This window comes from Apodemus sylvaticus, chromosome 22 (genome assembly GCF_947179515.1).
Source record: "Apodemus sylvaticus chromosome 22, mApoSyl1.1, whole genome shotgun sequence".
NCBI lineage: Eukaryota > Metazoa > Chordata > Mammalia > Rodentia > Muridae > Apodemus > Apodemus sylvaticus.
The window spans coordinates 46607230-46623996 of record NC_067493.1 but is presented as its reverse complement, the minus strand read 5'-3'; positions in this window follow the sequence as shown (position 1 = coordinate 46623996).

Below are 16767 nucleotides of genomic sequence, written 5' to 3'. Positions count from 1 at the left end.
GAAATGCGGCCTCTTCCATGGGTGGGGCAGGGACAGCTGTTGCAGTCACAGCTAGGGGCTGCGGGTGGGGGTGGGGTGGGGGCGAGGAGGGGTGAGTGACACCCCCAGCGATCTGCAGGAGGCCGACAGTCTGCCCTGGACCTGAGCTGGCATTTGGCCAGGGCAATGGGATTAACTTCCCAAGCGCTGGCCAAAAAGGGCCCTGGGATATTTTTATTCGTTTTCCATTACAACTGCACAGCAACGCAAACAAAGCTCCAAACGAGGTGAGCCGCCACGGAGCCCTTGGCCTTTGCGGGGTGGCATCTCAGTGCCACACATCTTACTGACCTTGGCTCACCCGAGGTTTCATGCAGAGAGTTTGATTACCTCCCACTGCAGGGACAATGGGAAGGAGGCACGGTGAATGCCCCGCTAGTTCCCTGTGTGAGTAAAGGGAAGTACTTCAAGGTGTGAGCCAGGAGCCCATTGTGCCCAGGAACAATACCTTAATGAGAAACTGGTAGAAATCCAAGAAAGGAGAGGCCCTACCTCCTCCAGACCCCAGATCAGGGGGCCTAGGTGCTAGGGGTCAGAAGAAAGACAGCTTCGGACAGCCAGATGCCAATCAGAGAGCGATTGGGAAGGAGGGGAAGCGCGGAGAAGCAGAGCACGAGCCTGCTCAGGAGAGCCCCGAGGGCCCCATCCACAGAGGGGGCTGGGTCTGCTGAGCTGCCGTTCTTCAGCTGGGTGATTGAGCACCGACCACTCACTTTTGGAAACCAGAGAGACAAAGTAAGAGAAGTGCGGTCATTGTGTATTGCCGCTTTGGGCAAAGCGGCTAAAACCGTATTCACACTTACTTCCTGGTCTATCAGAGAGGATAGTGAGATAGCTCGGCAGATTAAAATCATAGACAGACAGACAGACAGACAGACAGACAGAAAGACAGCAAAAGCATTAAGCCAGATGAGGCAGCTCGTGTCTGTAATCCCAGCACCCTAACATGAGGTGGGAGATCTGGGAGCTGGAGTGTGCAATCTTCAAGCCGAAATAATAAGAGACCCCAGAAAACAGCGTGGAAAGAGAACAGACTACTGAATCTGCGCGCGCGCGCACGCGAGCGCGCGCGCACACACACACACACATCCCTCACATAATTGAAAATAAGAATGAAATAAAAAACATAATCGATTTTTTAAATGTCTCCTTCTCTCGTACATCCTGACTGCAGCCTCCCCTCTCTCCACTCCTCTCAGTCCCACCCACTCCCTCCTCCCCTCGATTCACTGCTGCTCCATTTCCCTTCAGAAAGGAGACGTCTTCCCAGGGATGTCCTGCATACAGCATGACAAGATGCAGTAAGACTAGGCACAAACCTGATATGGTGGCACATACCTTTTTTATTTTTATTTTTTATTTTTATTTTTTTTGGATTTTTTTTTTCGAGACAGGGTTTCTCTGTATAGCCCTGGCTGTCCTGGAACTCACTCTGTAGACCAGGCTGGCCTTGAACTCAGAGATCCGCCTGCCTCTGCCTCCCAGAGTGCTGGGATTACAGGCGTACGCCGCCACCGCCCAGCTGGCACATACCTTTAACTCCAACTCACAGGAGGCAAAGACAGGCAGATCTCTGACTTTGAGGCTAGCCTGGTCTACACAGTGAGTTTGAGGACAGCCTGAGCTACATAGAAAGACCTGGTCTCAAAAATCCATCCATCCATCCATCCATCCATCATCTATACATACATACATACATACATACATACATACATACATACATACATACATAAAAAAAACAGATGACAGACTTGGGGTATGACTCTGGGTTCTATCCTCAGTACCCTACCCCTAAAACATGGGTAACCTTATCAGCTTCACATTTTCCTGGGGGTCATGGAGGGAATCTCCTGGTGTTTATTATTTAAGCATCCGCTGCTATGGCTGCTCCCTCTGCGCTATAGTGAACGGTGCTGTAACGTACGGACAGTTCTCCGGACAGCTTGCAATGCTCTTGGGCTCTGTGCCCAGGCACACAGTAACAGGACTGTTAGCTCAGATGTTCCGTGTGTGTGTGTGTGTGTGTGTGTGTGTGTGTGTGTGTGTGTGTGTATGTGTGTGTATGTGTGTATGTTCCATGTATGTGTATGTATGTCTAATGTTCATTATTACTGGGTTTGAACTTTGTTTCTCACACATTAGGTGACTGCTCTACCACTCCACTATAGCCCAAGCCTTTTTTAATGTTTTGAGATAGGGGCTCACAAAGTTGCCCAGGCTAACCTTGAACTCGAGATCCTGTCTCAGTCTCCAAGCAGCTGAGATTACAGGCCTGAGCCACCGGGCTGATATTTCTTGATTTCCAATACTGTACTCCACCCTTTGCTACAAGCCTTGCCCCTAACCTTTGCCCCCACCACTTGGGTGAGCCTATCCTTCCTGCAATTCAACTCTTGACTCCTTAGGGTGCCCTGGGCCTGGCGGCCCCACCCAGTCCATCCCTTAGTTAGGACTCCCAGGACGGTTCATGATAGAGCCCCGCTCAGGCTCAGCGTGGAGTGTCTGCCGCTTGAACCCTCTCCAGTCCTGCGCTGGCTCTTGTCAATTCCCTAAAACGGGAGGTGCTGCCACCCTCCCCTTATTTCCCTCCTCTTTCCCCTCAGGAGGGAGATTTGACTGTCAGGAGGAGCTAGCGACCTCATTCTGTCATTCTGTTCTTGGGGCCACTGAAGGGAGGAAGCTGGCTCTGCTGGGAGCAGGTGCTCACAATCTACATCTTTCTTGGGAGCGTCCTCAAGTCTGTCAGTGGCTCAGTCCTCCAGGGTCACACGTGTTCCAAGTCACAGGAAAGGGTATATGAAAGACATCTTCCCTTTTTGCATGTCACATCAGACCAGAAAGCTGGAGACCCTTTGTTTTCTGGTGTCCCTATCAGACAGGCCAGACGGCTCGTTCATTGCTAGTCCTGGGCTGGGGTTTCCAGACTCATCTTCCTGCCAGGGTCAGTCAGGCCAAGGCCTATAGCTTCTCCAGCCCCTACCACGATCGTCGCCTTAATTCAGGGCTATTCTGGGGTCCCCTGGTGCTTACTGGAATGGCAGTAGGCATGGAAGGAGCCACGGGAGACCATCAGCCATTATTCCTCGTCCTGAGGAACTTTACCTGTGGTCCCAGTGACAAGAGAGAAAGACGTAGGAGGAGACAGGGAAGTTTTAGAAACCTCAGTCTTCCTTTCATTCCCCGGTTGGTTGACCCCGCTGGTAGTTGACTCCCTGTCAACATACTGACCTGTCCTGAATCAGCCTTGGGAAAATGAGGTGTCACCACAGAAGAGAGCTAGAACAAACCCATTTTCCTCCCTGGCTCCCAAGCTTAAAAGAAAACATTATTCCGTTGGAGAGTTTGGCGCACTCCATCATCTTAAAGCTGTGTCACATAGCTCAGGATGGCCTGGACCTTCAGGTTGCTGCAGTGTTGGGGCTGGGGGTGGGGAAGGTCAAGCTAAGCTCTGGGCATGCCAGGCAAGCAATCTGGCCTTCTGAGCTGCATCCTCAGGCCTAGTTGGAGACTGTGGGAATAAAGAAAGGTAACAGGATGTGTCCACGGTACAGTTCTCACACACTGACTAGGTTTCCTTTTCTTGGTTTATCCTAGTCACACCCTACCAGCTTCATCTCTGCTTAAAATAGCATCTACTCTAGAAGTCCTCACCACCAATGTGGAAACAAATGCTAAAATGACCCTTGTTCACTATGACATGGCTTGAACATGTGTGCGAGGCAGGGTTTCTCTGTGTAGCCCTGGCTGCCCTAGAATTTGCTCTGTAGTTCAGGCTGGCTTTGAACTCCTGAGATCCACCTGCCTCTGCCTCCTGAGTGCTGGGATTGAAAGTGTGTCACCACTGCCAGGCTCCAAGTTTATGTAAGGTTCTCCTTCCTCCCTCCTCCCTTCCAAGACTTCCACAGCCCATGTGAGTCTCAAACTGATGCTCTGCTGTTGCTTTGTGTGTGTGTGTGTCTGTGTGTCTCTGTGTGTGTGTGTGCTCACATGTCTTTTGTAGATGATTAGTGTCTATAAGCACTTTAAGTAGTTTATAATCTGACATCAAGTCAAGGCTTCCCTGTAGAAGAAATTTCACCCGTGTGATACAGCTTCTGGGAGCTTCCAGGTCAGTGGATGGGATTTTCCCAGCCAGTTCCCAAGATTGCATGAACCAATTGTTTGCCATAACTCTTATCTCTTGTCTGCTGTAGGTCATCGATCTACAAGGTACCTTGCCCATCTTAGGCCTTCTTCAGTACCTTGAAGGATCCACTGAAGGCTCCTGACCCTCATATCCACCTTTGGGACAGTGAGGACATCTGGTCCCACCAAGTCCCCTTCACATCCTACATCCTTGGCTGCAGGCTCCATTCTCTGTAGCTGAAGCTCTGTGAGGCCTCTCAGCCACTTTGGGTCAGCCAGAGTTCACTGGTCTGCATCATGCACTGTGTGCGACCACTCACTTGCCCTTCAACCCAGCATTGTCCAGTGCCGCTGAGGTCAGAATTCGGCGTCTAAGCCTTGGTTTCCCTGATGTGTAACGGCTGCTTTGCCAGAGAACGGACTTGGATGCTTGACACTGTTGGTGCTGTGTGAGCATAATGGCGCCGTCATCGTGAGCTGAGTCATGCTCTAATTCCTGCCCCTCCCCAACTGACATTTTTTTCTTGGCACCTAACACCCTCCAGTCCCTTCGTGTTCTAAAGCTGGGACAGGCGAGGACAACAGAAATGGGCTTTTGAACCGGGACTCCACCTAAGGAACTGAGAGGATATGTCTGGTAGCTCATAGATACTGAGGAGGTCATATTGTCCAATCTTGAGGCTAACAATTCTAGGTGTCACAGGCGAGATTGGGTGACTGCATAGGAGCCACACCCACAGGGACACTGCCAGACATGCAGCTGGAGCCTGGGGGGGGGGGGGGTCCTGCATATTCTTCTGGACCCTGGGGGCGTCAGCACGCGCCTCATACAGCTCTGGGCAGCGTCTTCCATACCCACTGTGCACCAGCCAGAGGAAGGGAGATGATGGTGCATGCCCCTCTATTGCCAAGGATGGCAGGCCTCTCTGAAGATCAGGAGAGCCCATCAGAACCTCTGTAGGGAGGCTGGGCAGCCGAGGCCACAGGCTCATGAGAAACTGAGGTCCTTTCTTTGGCCCCAGTGCTCTTTCTCCTCCCCAGAGAGCAATAGGAATTTAAGTTTCCTGGGAAGAGAAAGCCCAGGGCCTGGCCTGCTGGCTCTAGCCTGGGTACTGCCTGGACACAGAGAGAGCCTGCCTCCCTCTTCAACAGCCTGGGGATGGCAGATTAGGTGGAAGGGAAATCTTGCACTCTGACCCTTTTGTCCCTGAGGTGTGGCACTGTGGCAGGAGCCCCAAAGTGAGTCAGGTGTGGCTGGGGTCGGGGTGAGGGAGGGGAAATAGAAGTCGAAGCCATGGCACGCGTCCATATGACGACCAAAGTTCTGCAGGGCACATGGAATGTGAAAGCGGATTCTTTCTCACAGGGCTCCCTAGAGTGACTGGGTGCAGAGTGAGTGGAGGGAGAGCCAGGCTGCGGTGACAAAGCTGCCCTGTGGCAAGTACTCACGGAGAGGCGACTGACTAAGACACGAAAAGGCAAGTTCAGCTTCACCAGAAATCAAGGAAAATGCAAATCACACAGAGGGGGAGAACTTCCACCTACCACAGGGATTGCTTTTAAAGAGGGCAATCTCCTCCTCGTGTCAGTGGGAGTGTGTCACTGTGGCTTTCTGGGAAGGCACTTGGTAATATGTAAAGAGGCTGTTAAAGGGGCCATTCAGTCACCTCACTTCTAGGAAAAGGTTCTGGAAAAAAAAGGTGGTGGTTTAAAGCTAAGATAATCGTACAAGTAGGGGGTGGGAAAGGCATGGGTGGGGGTTAGATAGCCAACAACAGGAGAATTATTCTTCATGATAAACTCACAGAGAATTTGACTTAGATGTCAAATGAGGCCATGAGAGACACAGACCCACAGTACATACGCTCTTCTCTGCCACCCATGAGGTCCTGGGATCTAGTCCCAACACTGGGGAAAGGAAAAACAAAACAAAAAAGTCACTGGTAGGCTAATTAAAAAAGTTTGTGCCATGTTGCCCAGGACCCTAGGGACTGAGGACAAGTTCTTTCACCTCATGGGCCTCGCCATCCTTGCCTGTAGCTTGAGTCACTGCAAGATTTCATGTCACATGTAACATTCTTAAGAGTCCCCAGCCTCGGAGACTAGATCGTGTGAGCAATATTTATCTCAATATTGATAAGGGACAAATCCAAAGTATGCTTTTTTTTTTTTAGAAATTATTTCCAGGGCCTGCAAAGTGGATTAGCAGGAAGAGGTGCTTGCTGCGGGGTTTGCGTTTGATACGCAGGACCCTCATGGTGGAAGGAGAGGTCTCTGCATCGTAGAGGTCATTGTAGTGCTACATATCCATTGTGGTTCTTGGACCCATCTGCCCCAAGATCAATGTAGAATGAAATCAGAGAGAGGTATTTCTGAAGAAATGTTGATGAACAGAACACTAAAGCATTAAGGTAAATATAAGAGAAATATATAGACAATGTGTGTGTCTGAGTCCACTTTCCAATAAGGATGCATATTCAGAGGCTAGACAGTGATCATGGTGGCAATTCTTCCCCCTTTATAGTTTAGTGTATTTGAAACAGAAAAACAAAAATTCTAAAAGACCTGGTGTGGGGACAGTGTACGCTGTGAACTGTGCCCTCCGGCTGTGAACAGTCTCTGTTGGTGTCACATCCACAGAGAGCCCAGTCACCCCTGCATGGCCAGGGTGTTCTGTGAAATATATAGACCAGGGTCAGCTCAGCTCACAGGGTCCGATGGCCTCAGCAGACCTTTCCCTGGGTGGGCGCACTGCCATGGGACCTTATCTCCAGGAGATAGCGGCTGTACAAGCACTTTTCTGCAGGGAGGTGATCCAAGCCGGCTCGTTCTAGGGAGAGGAGGCTCAGGGCACACTCCATTAAGGAATTTCACACCCCCTCCTCCCCGGCCCCTCGGTCTCTATCCCTGAACAGAAATATATTTAGTAACCCTATCTAAACCCCCTCCTTTCCCTTAATTTGATTAAGGAGCTGAGGGAACAAACCCCGGGATGGGTGGGGGCTGGGGGGTCAGGAGCGGGTGGTTGAGCTGGGGAGAGTGATTAGGGGAGCTGAATGCCCATCTCGGGCAGGTGAGGCTTAAGTGTGGACAGCCCCAGTGCCTCCTGGCACTCCATAGAGAGGCACAGAGGACCAAGGGAGGGAACATTTTATCAGGGAATGCTCTTCTCTAGGAGAATGTGAACCAAACCAGAGAGGGTCAAGCTTCAAGGATTAGCTGGGACACCGGCCTTACTAATAAAGGGCACACTAGCTTCTGCCCCAGTCTCTGCCTTCCAGGAGCCTCAGCGTCTCCAGGGCTTCCCAGAGGCTGCACGTTTTGAACTCTTCCTATGAGTTGTAGAGCTTTAATGGCTATCAATTCATCTATCTATCTATCTATCTATCTATCTATCTATCTATCTATCTATCTATCTATCTACCTACCTGCCTATGTGCGGCACTGGGGGCAGGATTCGGGTCTCGTGCGTTGTAGACCGCAACCCTATTCTAAACGTTACGGCAGTGTCTTCTGTGTCTCAAGCTGGCCTCCACCTTGATGTGTAGCAGAGAGTGGCTTTCAACTCCTGCTCTTCCTGCCTTTATCTTTTGAGTGCTGGGCTTATAGTTACAGGCTACTACATCCAGTTTATGGACTGCTGGGTATCAAACCCAGGCCTTTAACATGTTTTATTACATTTTCTTGTGCATATGTCTATGTACATGAATGCGCCACACTACACATATGGAGGCCCGAAGACTATTTTGGTCCTCTCCTTCTCCTATACAAGCCCTGGGGATTGGCCCCAGGCCATCACACTTGGTGGCAAACGCCATCATCCTCTGAGTCAGAGGTTCTCAATGCTCCTAATGCTGCAACCCTTTAATACAGTTCCTCATGTTCTGGTGACCCCCCAACCGCAAAATTATTTTGTTGCTGCTTCATAACCATAATTTTTCAACTGTTATGAATTGTGACATGTCTGATATGCAGGATATTTGATATGTGACACCCGTGAGAGACTCCTTTGACCCCAAGAGGTTTGAGAACCACTGCTCTGAGCCATCTCATTGGCCCCTCTATTGTAGACCTGCAACTTGTCTACAAGGTCCTAGGGGCGGTGGGGTGGGAGGAGGGGTGTGCGGAGCAGGGGTGGATGGCGGTGTCTGGAGGAGCGGGGTCTCTGTTTTATACTATTTCTCCCAAACGTCTGTCCTCAAGGACAGGGCCTTCACCCTGCTTACCCTGGATTCCCACATCCAGAAACAATGCCTGGACCAGAGGCAAGGTTTCCGAGGGCACCAGCAGTGTCGGACAGATTTGGCTAAGCAACCCCAGGACAAGTCAGGGAGGATTAAGTGAGAAGCATTTGTCAAGAGATCTCTAGTTTAACCTGTCCTGTTGCTGGGCTTCAACAAAACAGTTCTGCTGGCAGTGGGGGATCCCTGCAGGGGGTGACAAAGGTGACCAGGACCTTGAGAATGGGCAAAGTCCTGGGAGGGGCTCCAACTCCCCTGGTGCTGCTGGATTTAGAGCCAGTGGCAACTGGTGGTGGTGGTGGGTGGAGAGTCTGACACACTCCCCAGTGTTCCCTTCTACAGAGACTTCTCAAGGTCATAGCCAAAGGTCCTGGGGTTGGCAGGGCAGGTGGGTGGGTGGCAGGGGGCAGGTGGGAAGAGAGCCACCCAGCAGTTGGGGGCCCTGGAGAGGAGGGGTCGAGGTTGTGCTTGAAGTTCAGGGAGCTCGTTAATCTGGTCTCTCAGGAACGAGAACTAAAGCTCTTCCAGGAAGGACCTCAGGCTTCAGCATGCCTCCCGTGATTAATAACTACCTCACTGCCTCACCTAGCTGTCTGCTGCGGCTTTTGGGTGGGGATCCGCTGTTGCCCACAAGGAAGGCTACAAAGGGTAAAGAACATGAACAGGCCCCGAGATCCTGGGCTGAGTCCAGGCCTTCCTGGCCTGCACTCCGGCAACCACAGGCTTTCTCTGCTTCTCCAAAGAGCCCTCGGTGTCTTTAAGTGAGCCGCTTATTAACCAGAGGCCATCAGGGCACAGGGACAGGAGAGCTGGGGCCCGTGGCCAGTGAGTATAATTCAGAAGCAATGTGGGCAAAGCTGACAGCCCAGCTGGGACATTAAACTGTGGTCTTGTGGGTCCTGGGGACAGCCAGAGGAACCAGGGTTCTCCATCAGCACTACATGCCCAAAGAAGGGGACAGGAGTACCCTCAGTGGCTCTGAGGCAGCTGGTGGCACACTTGTTGGCAGGGATAAGGTACTGGACTAAAATTTCCCTTTCAGAGCTACTCATGAGGGAGGCTGTTCCCCGGCTGTAGAAACGCCTCCGCCCTCCTCCTTAGCTAAGAGACTTTTAGAGAGAAGGCCTGAGCACATGTTCTAAGCCCAGGCATCCTCTTGTCATGCTCGGAGCGAGCTGCGACCACCTGATCTGTACAAGTTCTTCAGCCAGCTGGCTCCTTGGGGGTCATGGTGGGGCTGCAGAGCACCCCCCTCCGCCCCCCTCCCGGGTGGAGTGGCCACCGAAGGGGTTTGGGGCATCAGCCAGGCTTCAGCTGCGTCTGGGGTTTCTGGCTGGTGCTGATTGCGTCAAAGGGAATGGGTGGGAAATGCTCCCGTGTGGCTTCTCTCCACAAGGAGGATAGCTGGAGGAACACACACACACACACACACACACACACACACACACACACACACACACACACACACAGATAGACAGAGAGGGGAGCGAGAGAACTTGAGTGGTTGTGCTTAATACCAGTGCCTTAAAAAACGGTGTAAACACTGGCCGGCATTTGGCCTGTGGAGCCCTTGGGGACAGAGGAGAGAAACTGTCCTGACTTACCCTCCACCCTGGGCTCTGCAAACAGAAGACCCAGCCTTCATCTATCACCTTAGAAGCTAAACAACTTCCTCAGACAGCTTTGAGGAGCATAAATCAGGAGCTGTAGCTTCTAAGAAGGCCGTGCACAGCCTCCATTTTTACCATCCTGTCCTCACGAGGGCGATGGGGGTCTGGGGGGTAAGTCACGGTTACAGCACATGCATGTGCACATACAGCTGTTCAACTCCGAGTCTCTGTCCTCAGTCATTGGTGGGTCGGTGCTATGCCTAACCCACAGGTATCGTGGAAGTTAAATGGTGACACTCTGGGCATGATGGGGCACATCTGTAACCCCAGCACTTGGGAAGGACCAGGTTGTTCAAGGTCAACCTGGGCTATGTAGTAAGTTTGAGGCCAGCCTGGGCTACTGGAGACCATGTCTCAAAAACATAAATTTAAAACAAAACTGTAACAGAACAAAGAGAGAATTCACACGGTGTGCTCTGTGCGGTATGTGGTGAGTGTTGTAGCTACATGCCCATCATCTGAGGGCCTGGAGCCATCCCCGGACAAGGAAAAGCAGCAGCTCTCCTCATACCCACCCAGTGAGAAGGCCGTGGGCCAGGACCTCAGCGGCTCACAATGCCCAAGCCTTCTTTCCCTTGCTGACTAGTGCCAGGCCTGCCTACTCCTGCCAAACTCTGTGGCCTCCATCTTATTTGAATTCTCAAAGAGCAGCCCAGTGGATATTCAGGCTTGCCTGGATGGCGGTACAACACTCTGTCAGCCAGTTTGGAGTCTGAGGGAGCCTGAGTTCCCACAGAGAGCTGCTTCCGCGGGCAGGCCAGGGAGCTGGCGTTTGTTAAAGACATATGCACTCGCTTCGGAACGTCTCATAAGCAAGCATGGCTCCACAACAGGCTCAGACATGGTGGCTTTCCTGTTCTAAGGGACACTGTCGCTTCCACTAGGGATGGCACTGTGTCCCACTTGGGGAATGACATCTGGCTGGGGTGAAGCAGGCACAGAAACGGCAGGTACCTGCATGGTGTGGCAATGCCAGGACGACCTGCGGCATGTGGCCCCGGAGCCAGGCAGGATGGGAGAGGCGGCTCTGAGTACAGTGACCTTTGTCCTGTTTGTTCTTGGAGAGGCTGGCCCTGCGAGCACGGCCCTCCTCCATGTCTTCCCGGGGCTCTTGGCTGCTCAAATGTTCTCTGGGCCCGAGGCAGCAACCTCACTTTGGTGGGCGATAAGGGGGGGACCTTTCAGGCAGTTAGGACACTGTGGAGCCTCTGGGGTGACACAGCAGGCACTGGACTAGGTGTTGTGTGTGTTCCTGCCCCCTCCCCTCCCCTCCTGGCTCTTTGCCAGCTGAAGGCTTATCATTAACTAGGCATCTAGGCAACCCTTGCCAACCTGGACGCTTTGTCACGGGGAGGAAGGCTGAGAGGACCCTGCGCCTGCTCGGCACAGCACTCGTCTTCCTCGTCCTGTCCCCTTTAGCCTTGCCCACTGCCAAGCAAGTGGTGAAGGGTCCTGGCAAGGCTGCCCGGGACTCTGGCTCCTGGAGTCGGACACAAACATGGCGATGATGCCCGACTGACGGAGAGGTGGGGTCCTCTGGCCCTGGCCCTGCCTAGTTTTCTGCCCGAGCTTGGGTTTTCCCCACCTCTTCATTTTTTTATTTTTATTTTTTTAACTTATTCACTTTACATCCACTCGCCGCCCCTCCCCCGCCCACCCCTCCCCCAGTCTCCCAGTGGAACCCCACCCCCTTCTTTCTCCTCTGAGTGGGTGGGGTCCTCTTCTTTCTTAATGAAGCCATCAGGCTGCAGACATACTGAGGCTGGTAAACCATTCCTCTCGGGACAAGTCTGAAGGCTTCTCTTTCCTGTCCAAAGCTGAGCCTGGGTTCCCATCCCTCTGGTATCACAGAGCTGGTAGCTGGCACTGCCTCTGCCAGCTCTGTCCTGGCTGGCAAGAGAGCTCCGGAGGGTCAAAGAGTATCTTTCCCTTTCACAAATAATCAAATCCAGCCCATGTGCTGGAGGACTTGGGTGTATTAATAGCAGATGTTTTGTTTTCCTACTCTGGTGCTTGTCCCTGCGTCCGCACAGACGATAGAGTACACACGGCGTTTTCTGCCAGGCACCCTTCCGCCCTCCCCAGGAGAGGCAAGCTGGGGGTGCGTGTTCCTCGGTTTAAAGCCATTGCTGATGTACAAACTCCAAGAAAATAGACTTAAAAGTTTATGTTCGGTCTCTCTTGGCTACTGTTGCTACTCAGCAAAGAAACTCTATATTGTTTAAAGCCTCCAGGCAAACGGGTTGCAAGGCAACCTTCAAACAATAGAAAATACCCCAAATTAAAAATAAAAGCACAAAGACCTGGGAAGCCTGGTAGTGCTTTGGTGAAGTTGCCCTGCTGGAAATGCGAAGGGGAAAGAAGGCTGTCCCACCAGCACGTGGGCCACTGGTCCCTTGTTCTCTGTTTTTCCTATAGTCCAGGCACACGGGGGCCCCCTTCTACCTATGCCTGGACTCTGTCTTTCCAGCCCCCAAACTCAGATGCTCCTCTGCTCTAGAGAAACTTCCTAAGACACAATCTGTGAACGTGTCCTTTGACTCTTGTCATGAAATAATCTCCCATCTCTAAGAAGTCCCTTGGAGGCCTAGGAAGGAAGCTGATCGCAGGGTCGCCGCACACCCAGGATTTGGGGATTTGGGGATTGTAAGGTTGGCCTGGAATTACACAGTGAGATCGATACAGACTAAAACAAGACAAAATACAAAGTTCAAAAAGGAAAAGACCAAGGAAGAAATGCAGGCAGGATGGAGCACAGGGACTAGGACAGGCTGAGGGGCCAGAGTTCACCATGACTCGTCATGTGGCAGGAGGGAGGCTCCACGCTAGGGAGGAATCCTTGTATTGAGGAAGGGGCCTCAAGCCAAGAATGTGCCAGCCTCCTGAAGCTGAAAAAGCAAGATGGATGCCCATCAGAGGCTCTAGAGGGAACACCTTGACTCCTGGATTTCCGGCCTTAGAAATGTAAGGCTACAGTCCTGTTTTAAGTCATCAAGTTGGATGTTGTATAGCAACATCAGGAGACAAATTCAATGTTAAAAGCAGAACCCGAGGCACTCTGTGAAGACAATGAAACCTGCAGTTCATTCTTCAGCAAGTGATCCAGAAGGCAGACCCATGGTGGGAAGGGGTGGAGGGGAGGGGGTGAACCCGGAAGATCACAGCCCAAGAGTCATAGGGTCTAAAAAGGCTACGCCCTCTCTCTCTTCCTCTCCCTCCCTCCACTCACTACTGTCCTCTCACCTGCTGGCAGGGCAGGCTGGGCAATAGAGTGTCTACCTGTCAGCCTTCAGCAGCTGTTGAATCCTCTCCTGTAACTTGTGACCCATCCAACTAGTGACCCAGAAACAGACCAGACTGGAAAGGGAAACCAGAAGTTAGCAAAACAAGCCACCTCTCAGCCCCACCTCCACTCCAGGCTGCTGGCCAGCAGTTGCTGCAGACTCTCCAAGCAGGGAGACTTGCAGGCCATCTCCTTTGTAAGCAGCCTGGCCTTTCCTCAGCCTGCTTTCTGAGTGAATGCCTGCTAAGGACTTACGTAAGAGAGTCCGTAAACCCCACACCTTAACCAAAGCAAGAGGAAAACACTGGCTTTTTGGAGCCCCCTGGTCTCCCGGATGCACACACACTTGAAGACTGTGATTTGCTTTGTCTTCCCTGCGTTGCCAGGAGATGAGAACCATCAGTCCTGTGGTAGCAGCCGGAGCCCTGAATTACGGAGAGGATGAGTAACATGGCCCAAGTCACATGGCAAGTTAGACCAAACCAAAGCCGAAGGCAGCTCTCCCAGCTCTGCAGGGCCTGGGAGCACTCAGGCTCTGCAGGACCCGGGAGCACTCAGGCTCTGCAGGACCCGGGAGCACTCAGGCTCTGCAGGACCTGGGAGCACTCAGGCTCGGTCTTTGATTGTGCAGGGCAGTGGGGTGTGGCTTCTGGGTAGGTGGTCCCAGCAGAAATATAAACCATTTAAACCTGTCATTACAAGTCGTTACTGATGTCTCAGGAGAAAGATTTTTGCAGGCTAAGGAGGGCTCTCTCTCTCTCTCTCTCTCTCTCTCTCTCTCTCTCTCTCTCTCTCTCTCTCTCTCTGTGTGTGTGTGTGTGTGTGTGTGTGTGTGTTTGGAAGGTAGTCAGGGGAGGAGGGATGTTGCTAATCAACCAGGGGGGTCAAGGCAGGTGTGCTCTATACATGCACATAAGGCCACAGAGAGCTTCCCACCAGTATCCTTGCGTCTCCCTTTCTAGCTCCTCTCTCGGCATCTGCCTTTCCTCCTCCACTATTCTGAGAAATCCTGGAGTCTAACTTCAGGAGCAATGCTAATTGACTCCACAGAGTCAATGCCAAGGATTGGGCTGGCCAAGACTGAATAGCTGCTGAGTCTCGGAGACCAGAACAAGCAGCGCCCGCAGCCTGGCCCAGAGGCCGAGCAGCTCAGCTCGTGGGCATCCGTCTTCTGACCTCTGACAGGGGAGGCTCTGTGAGGAAACCCACATCTCCGACTCTCAGGAAAGGATACCCCTTTGTTTCCTGCAAAAGCAAGTGAATGGAATGATTCGGTTTCAAATGACCTGTTGGTCATAAGCATTTACGGGATTTACGTTTGTACTAGTTAGTCACCCAAGGGGGCTGTTGTGCAAACATGTATGCATAGAGTTCTGTTAGGTGCCTCTCCAAGGGTCAGGGTGGTCAAAGTTGCACTGTGGTCCCTGTGTCTCACGGACAGAGGTGGAGACCAGTAACTGGCAAGGACAACACCTGCATGAAGGAAGGATTGATTCTTGCTCTTTAACATCTGAGGTGCCACCAGGCAGTGGTGGCGCACGCCTTTAATCCCAGCACCTGGGAGGCAGAGACAGGCAGATTTCTGAGTTCAAGGCCAGCCTGGTCTACAGAGTGAGTTCCAGGACAGCCAGGGATACACAGAGAAACCCTGTCTCAAACAAAAGAAAACAAAACAAAACAAAGCAAAAAAAAAAAAATAAATAATCCCCCCAGCCCTCCCCCAAAAAACATCTGAGGTGCCCATGGGTGTGGGCTCAGGTTTAGTGACCCACTGTAGAGTGTTATGGGTCTAGCTAAATAGCTACATCCTTGAATACCCTTGAATGCTATGCACATATCCATATATAAAGGAGTGGATATGGGAGGAAAGATGGGGACTGGGGCAAAGGGGCAGGTGGGAAATGTCCCCAGAATCTCTCTATAAGACACCTACTAAGAGTCCAAAAATAATAGAGTTTGTGGTAGACACATCATGGACAACTTGTAGGTGAGGAGGCTTGAGCCTCCAGTTCCTGGGCTGTCTTTCTCACATCCTTGGGTGGATACTGTGGCAAGACGATTGTTGAGTAGCAATTTCCTCCAAGTTAAAAAGTTCATCCTAGAGGGATCCTCTGATAGGGATGCAAACAACTCACAAGTATCAGGAAGTACCCCAAACTAAGCAGATTCTCAAGGCTCCTCCCTCCCTAAGGTTATATAGGCAGCAAAGAAGATTCTCCCATGTGTCAAACTGACAGCTCCTCCATGGCAGGATTTTGTTTTTGTTTCTTGTTTTGTTTTTGTTTTGTTTTTGGCTGCCACTCATGTTGGGGCAAGCTGTTGGTGATACAGCTGTCTTTGAGTCATCCATGGTCCTATAAGTAACCTCTAACAGACTCCTTGGTTCACCAGGCGGAGCTTTGGTGGTATTTCTACTCTGTCCTTGAATTCCTATGGGGTGAGCAGATGTCAGCTCATGTCTCACCAGGAAGATTGTTATAAGTGCCCTTACTGCCCACCTCTGTGGCCACTGAAGAAAACTATACCTTACTTAATGGCCTCTCCTCAGACTACAGAACTCTACCGACAAGTGAAGGAACTGTGTCTCCGACCCCCTCCAGCCACTTGACAGTGTTCACACACCACTGTCCAGAACGGGACAGCAAGGCAGCCTCTGATCTAGCTACTGCAGATGCTACTCACACACTCAGATGTGAAGTCACCCCTGAGTCCTCCATGACTTTCTGGGCTCCCCACAGGATTTTTGATTGCCAAATGGTTATCTAACATCCACTGATAACCAAAAATCTGTGCCCAGACACAAATATTTCTGGCCCTATAATCCAGTTTTTAGACTGGTTTTTTGCAAAGCTTTTCTTCAAGAAGGAGCTGGACAGATGTCTATGAGAACTTGCTGCTCTTTGAGAAGACCTGGGTTTGGTTCCCAGCACCCACACGATGGCTCACAACCATCCTTAACTCGAGCTGCACAGGATCCAACGCTCTCTGACCTCCAGTAGCACATGGCACGCATGTGATGTATATTCATTATGTATATGAGGCAAAAACATAAACATAGGATAAAGTAAATATAAAAATAAGAAAAAAAATAAACCCAGACCAGAATATGTCCTCCTCCTGCTCAGGAGCATTTAGTATCATATCAGTGTGTTAAAAATAGAATGTAAGACAGGTGTGGGGGCTCATGCTTGTAATCCCAGAAGACAGGCATGTGGGCTGTCATGGGTTTGAGGCAGCCTCGGCTCCACAGCAAGGCACAGCACCCCTCCCCTGTGAATACTATTTCCTTCCTCTAGCTTCATCCTTCATAATCTGGACTCTGCTCTGGCCACAGTGGACATTTGCTGGTCCTTACACACAAAGAACTTCTTCCGACCTCCAAGCCTCTGCACTAGAGAGAATACTCTCA